This window comes from Monopterus albus, unplaced genomic scaffold (assembly GCF_001952655.1).
Source record: "Monopterus albus unplaced genomic scaffold, M_albus_1.0 scaffold288.1, whole genome shotgun sequence".
Taxonomy (NCBI): Eukaryota; Metazoa; Chordata; class Actinopteri; order Synbranchiformes; family Synbranchidae; genus Monopterus; species Monopterus albus.
The window spans coordinates 863632-869293 of record NW_018128168.1 but is presented as its reverse complement, the minus strand read 5'-3'; the positions used below and the strand labels follow the sequence as shown (position 1 = coordinate 869293).

General features: G+C 39.2%; 1 protein-coding gene across 5 annotated transcripts in view; it reads left to right on the top strand.

Annotated features, from left to right (window-relative positions):
- The window catches only part of LOC109973285 (protein ELFN1-like), a 115897-nt gene that overhangs the window by 13769 nt on the left and 96466 nt on the right, over window positions 1–5662 (top strand). Inside the window, exon 1 of one of the 5 annotated variants that reach the window (XM_020622750.1) lies at window positions 903–945. The exons of the other annotated variants lie outside the window; for them this stretch is intronic. The gene's annotated coding sequence lies outside the window, so the exon portion shown is untranslated. Of the gene's footprint in view, window positions 1–902; window positions 946–5662 lie in introns of those variants that run through there. 5 annotated transcript variants of the gene reach the window in all.

Sequence of the window (5662 nt, the reverse complement as noted above, 5' to 3'; positions counted from 1 at the left end):
AGTAAAGCAGACTCCGTGCTGTGTCGAGCCCTGAACCCAGATTGAAATTTGTCACCCAAGTCTAAAGATTTTAAGTGAGTTTGCAACTGAGTAAGCACCAACTTCTCCATAACTTTAGCAAGGAAAGGCAATAGGGATATTGGCCGAAAATTTCCTAATATTGTAGCGTCAAGGTTGGGCTTTTTAAGCAATGGTCTAATAACCGCATGCTTAAGGGGCGGAGGAACCGAACCAGAGCTCAAGCAGGAGTTAACAAAGTTGACCATTCCAGGGCCAATAAAATCAATAACCTCTTTAAAAATCTTCCCTGGTAGGGGATCAAGCGGAGAAGCAGCGGGTTTGAGCTGAAGCACACATTTTTTAAGTTCTGAGAGGGACACCTGATCAAACGAGGTAAAGGTATCACCGGGGTAGGACACAGCTGGGGCATAAGGTGGAAGATGTAAAGGAGTCACTCTGATGGCCCGGACTTTTTTCACTAAAATGCAATAAAAAATCGTCACACAAAGTATTCGAAACCTCAGAAAACACAGCACTAGAGGGATTAATAACCGAGTTTATAGTCTTAAAAAGAACTCTCGGCTGATGACTGTTCTCCGAGATAATTTGGGATAGATACTGAGACTTAGCATTGCTGACAGCTCTCTGATAGCTGTTTATAGACAAACAAATTACATTTATAAAATTCCCCAAACCTTGGCAGCCACAAAACAGAGGACATTGTTTCTGCAGTACAGTAGTTTCTGGAGTACAGTATAAAAGGGGTGAATGGAAAAGTCTGTGTACACAGCATTGAAAAAATTCAACAATCACATTTTCTTTTCCTAGCATTTCTCTGTCTGAAGAAGCCGTTCCATTCATCTTATTACTGTGGTTGCAGAAATCCTAGAATTAAAACCTGGGCAAACAATAAAATCAAAACCATCTTCACAAATACCACCAGAGGTAAGCAAGACAAAATATTTTCTTTCTATTTGGGTGAACTAACCCTTTAAGATAGCCCATATATGTACTGAATTTTAACTCATTCTCTGTGCTGAAATGATGCAGAAACCTTTGGCTCCAGACTTATCAAATGTTGATCAGTCAGTCTTTTTCATTTGGGAATCCTAAAAGACAGATTCATCTTCACAGGTCTCAAGCTGTAATTTAAGAATTCCTGAGAGCAGGTTTCATTAATCTGGGCATTACATGGCATAAACGATGAGACAACCTAACAGTGCCCTCATACCTCATCTTCATAGTGTGAATGATGAATGAGCTGTTTAATGTATGCTGACGCATGTCTTGCTGATGCCAGCATGCCAGAGTTGGACCTAATCTCAACCTAAACTCTAAAGCAAAGGTCTCATCTCTTCTCTTTTTCTTTTTATATGTTCCCCCCCAAACACCGTTTCCCCTCCTTCCTCTTTTTCGTCTCATCTCTCGCCATCTCTGTCTCCATCTTTTCACACTGCCACTATGCGCACACCCTATTCATGCGGCCTGTGAGTGTATGTGTGTGTACTGAGTCAGCTAGTTTGTATGCGGGCTGCTGCTATACCAGCTTCTTTGGTAATCAAAGAGAGATCGTGGGGTGTGTGCTTAGTGAGGGAAAGGAGGAACGAGCAGGGGGGAGAGGGAAGGCGAAGAGGGCAAGATGTGACAGAGACTGAAAAAGTGATAGAGGGACAGCGATGGCAGGGTGAAACATAATAGGTGGTGGGAAAACATAACAAAAAGGTGGGAAAGATGGAGAAAGCATTCAATGGATGAATTTTCCTCCCAGCCTGCTCGTCTCTCTTCTGTTTCATTACCTCTGCCCTCTGTTCTGCAGACGGCAATGTCTCCATAGCAGAGGTAGTTTGGAGACACTGTGGCCTGGCAGAGACTTGAAAAACCCTCTAATGTCATGTTCTGGGGTGCTTTTCGGGGTTAGAGGAGAAATCTCTCTGGCTGTCTCATTAACTACTAGAAATGGGACTACTGAAATGCTATTACCTTGCCTCACTTGAGCAGCACATTGGCTCTCCCTCCATTTCCAGACAAAGTTCTGTCATTCAAACCCCCAAGACACAAGCAGCAGGAAAGCAATTGGGTGCTTGTGTTTCTTTTTTTATTTGGCTTGACTCTGTTATCTTTCAGGCATCTCTCTGTTTTCTCTCTTCTCTGGTGACAAATTTCTTCAGGGTTTGGGCGTCATTTGTATCCCCTCCCCGTGCCTGAAATATCCTTAGAGTAGCTCTGACAGAGATGATGATGGAAAGGAGCCTGAAGATGATTCTTCTGTTAGCTAGCAGATAACTCTCACATGTAAGGGCTTGATTGAATCCAGCATTTTTTTTTTTTTTACTCCGTTTGAGAAACCGTTAGTTAATAGTAACAATATTATAATTTTGACTGTTTATTGCCATTTTCCAAATTAGTCAAAGTGTCCAGTGATACCCCTTCCCTGACCAATGATTGTTTTTATATATTGTATTTATAGCTTAGCAACCGTTACTTGGCATGTCAGGCCAAGAGTTCAGTTTTTCTGCATGTTGAAGCGTTGTGCATGGTGTTATGGTAAGTGGGAGTTTGGAGAGTTGAGGATTTCCCCCCCCTTTTTTCCAAAACCAAAAAGAGCAAAAGTTTAAGGAGTGGATTAAGTTGTGCATCTGCTGTAAACATTAGCTTGACCCAGCTAATTAGCTCTCTGCCTACAGTAGCAAGCAAATTGCCTCATTACAATAGCACAGTATTTCCCCAGTGTATGAAAGCTGTGTCGGGATGCTATATCATAATTTCAGCTAATGTTGCGTCCTACTCTTAGGAGAATTTTACACCCAACCACCTCCAAGCTCATTGCATTTGCCAAACACACAGGTTAGGCACCCTAAAATAATTTTTCTTAAAATACTGTTTTAAAGTGCTGATGTTAAGGTGTGACTCTAGCTAATGCTCATACAGTACTTGTCTGTGTTATTTTAAAGAACAAAACAGTTCAATCTTAAATTTTACACATATTATGCTATAACTCATCAGCTGGTGAGGATGCTTGTTTATCACCAGGAACATGAAGATTTAGCCTCAGTCTTTTAGCACACTAGCCATCAAATGCATATTTACACAGTAAAACTCTTTCTTGTTTTCCAAAGACTCAGTCTGAAACATTTAAAGAGTCAGCCAGCATTTTCGTGGCTCTAATGCTATTTTAATTAGATAACTGCATCTGATAAAATCACCCAGTGACAATTTTCACTTTAGCTGACAAAATCGACAACCACCGGCTTGAAACGAGGAGCTTGTTTTTGTTTATGTCTGTCTGAACTCAAGCAGAAATTTTTTTCAAAACTTAAAATAAAATTTCTGTGTTAGATCTCTGCCCTCAGTGTCACTGTAAACTACCGGTTTACCTTGCAAGCATGACAGGCATGGCAACAGAAACTAAGATGGGAAAACTGTTATTAATGGCCAGTTTACAGGAAACTCAAATACTAGGACCTCATTAAAACTGAAAATCTCCAGACAGGTAAGCTTTGTTTCTTTCTTTTTCCTGTAATTGTAGAGGATCAAAAGCAGTCTCTGTGGGACTGAAGACGCTACACTATGTGGATTTGTGATACCTGTGTGAAGTGGGTAACTACAAAGAGAAAAATCATATTTCTAGCGGTTTCATTCTGTCACATCGGGTCAGATTTGTTTGTATAGCCTAATAACGTATTCAGTGGCTCAATGGGCTTTACAGACCCACAACAGCAATTGCTTTGAGCCCAAGCTTTAAAAAAAAAGACAAGCAAAACTTCCCTCCAAAATGTTAGCACATAAAAAAATGTAACATGCTTCAAGAGAAAATTCCGAAGAGATACAAGTACATACAAGGAATTTGACTCGGTCTAATTCGATTAGATATAGACATGCAGCTACAACCAAGGACCACGAATACAGGTAAACAAACATATAACTGTTAAGTAGGTTTGAAAAATAGACTCTTATATAAGTAACAATTAATAACATGCAATATTTCCAGTTCAAGGATTTTCTCAAAATGAATGAGTATCATGAAAGATGACAACATAAGCCAGAATGCTGCAACAATAATGAAAAATATTAATGAAAAAAATGAATGTATAAAAGTTAAAGGTAGCAAACAGCAACATTAAAAAGGAAACGGATACCAATCACAGCACGGTCAAACATAAAATCATACTTGGTGCCAATAATCAACTGGACAAATCCATTATAAAAGTCTTGAAGGGCTGATGCAGCTTCCTCATGGTTAACAAGTGAAGCGTTAAAACCAGTCTGTGCTGTTTACAGTTCATAAGTAACTTCCACTGGTACAGCAGTCGAGCCACTGTCATAATCAGAATGGCATTAAAGTCAGAAAATGCTTGTGATTAATGAAGGCGTTGACTGAAGTGAACACACAGCACAAAAATAACTTCTAGGCCATTGATTGACAATAATTCCATTTGTGTATTTTAATATAAAAACAGCACCTGCAATCTATAAACTTGATAGCATAAGCTGCCACATGGTCAGGGCCGGCCCGGTGGCATAGGCAGTATAGGCAAATGCTAAGGGCGCCAGAAATGGAGGAAGAAAAAAAGTGTAACTTCCACTATTCTTAAAACTAGACTTCAGAAAAGAATAAGCCCACATTAATTTAACTGCCTAGCAGCAAAGCCTACTAGGTAGTAATAATAATAATAATAATAATAATGATATAGCCTACCTGCCTAAGACGCCTCCCCTCTCTTCCAAATAATCCGACTTTACCTGCTACACGGTGTCGTTTTTTGATGGGTCAACAAGCTCAACATGTCAAAACGTCCCAAACTGTCTGGTGCCCAGGGGAGGAAAAAAAGAAAAGAAGAGGAGGAAAAACTCGACAAAGACAGAGGTAATGTTACGGTAAAGATGATGTCAATGATATTATTTTGCTGTTTCCGAACGATGACTGATAACGCCATAATCGCCATTAACAATTAGCATAACAACATGGTTTGCTAATCAATAAATAGCTAGCGCTATCTATCTGTTAACGTCGTCAGATAATGTTATGGAAGGGCCTAGTTGTTATGGAAAATAGTAATGTAACTACCCCCATCATTCCTCCTCGGGCAAATGTGTAAATATTAGATGTATTCAGCAGGTGTTATAACGTCAATTGCATTGACATGGTTATCTGACGTTTTCTCAGCTTGTAATAGTCAATCAAAATGCTCTTCATGTTCCATAGTTGTAAGCCTAGCTGTTTGTTGTGTTACAGTTCATACTGTCTAAAGTGCGTTTATCATGTTAAACTTAACAGTGTTAAAGTGCACATCATTAATGTTAGAGCATAATTTAGCATTCCCACATGGTATATTATACTGCAGTTTACTCATTCTTTGCAATGCATTCTGCTAATTAGCATTTCACTGTAATGACAATAAAATTGAAATTGTTACTAATATATGAATTACTTATATAATTTGTATCAGAAAAAGTACATTGTATATTATACAGTATAGTCTACATCATGCATGTATCTCGAGGTTTTTCATTTATATTCATTCATTTTATTTTATTCTTAAAATCATGTGTTTATTATTAGACTGGTGTCACATACTCCTCTTCTGCCTTCAGATGCGCTGCTGAGGTTTCTCAGTCCCACCGTTGCAAATCCTCCTGTCACCTCCACCTCAGCAGCACAACC